We start from the raw sequence: 952 nt of genomic DNA, 5'->3' as shown, positions 1-952 counted from the left end.
CGCCAAAATTTTGAAACATAATTACTAATGGCGCACCGTGGGAGTGGTGCGCCATTACTAAACTAGTAATGGCGCACCACTCCCACGGTGCGCCATTAGTAATTATGTTTCAAAAAAATCAATTTTTTTATTTTTATTTTTTAAACTACTAATGGCGCACCATCCCACGGTGCGCCATTAGTAATTTGGCCCAAACATTCCCCCGAATGCACCCAAGTGGACCGCCTTTTCAGTTTCAAAAAAATAAAAGAAAATGATAGAAATGTCAAAAAAATAAAAGAAAATAAGATTCTCATGTGATATGTGGTCTAGTTGTTAGCAAAATTTACAAACATGAATTTTTGACTTTTTTGCAAAATCTCTCGAGAATTTGTAAAAATGGGCATAACTTTTGCATACGAACTCAGATGGAAAAGCTTTTTATATGAAAAATCATCTACTCGAAAAGTTACATCCGAATTTAACTGCGAGAACCCAGTTAAACATTTTCAAAATCCTCAAAAACCTAATAGAAAAAAAGATATGGGGCTTTTAAGATATGGAGAGGCAAAAAAATTCAAAAAAAATTCAAACTTACCAATGGCGCACCTGCCCATGATGCGCCATTACTATCCTCCCGCCTTCAAAATTCAAAATAAATCAAAAAAAAAATAAAAAAAAGTTACTAATGGCGCACCTGCCCATGGTGCTCCATTAGTATCTTCCCGCCTTCAAAATTCAAAATAAATAAAAAAATAGTAATGGCGCACCTGCCCACGGTGCGCCATTACTATGCCGTATATATGGCTGGGCGTGTCCTCTCCTCCTTACCTCTTCATTCTTCTCCTCCACTCCACCTCTCCTCCACTCCATCTCCTCCTCTCCTCCACTCCATCTTCCCTTGTCTCCTCCTCCATACTACCCTCCTCCTCTCCGGCGACCCCCTCCTCCTCTCCGGCGACCTCCTCCTCCT

Source organism: Triticum dicoccoides, chromosome 6A, assembly GCF_002162155.2.
Source record: "Triticum dicoccoides isolate Atlit2015 ecotype Zavitan chromosome 6A, WEW_v2.0, whole genome shotgun sequence".
NCBI lineage: Eukaryota > Viridiplantae > Streptophyta > Magnoliopsida > Poales > Poaceae > Triticum > Triticum dicoccoides.
The sequence above is the reverse complement of the archived record's forward strand: the minus strand, read 5'-3'. Positions refer to the sequence as shown.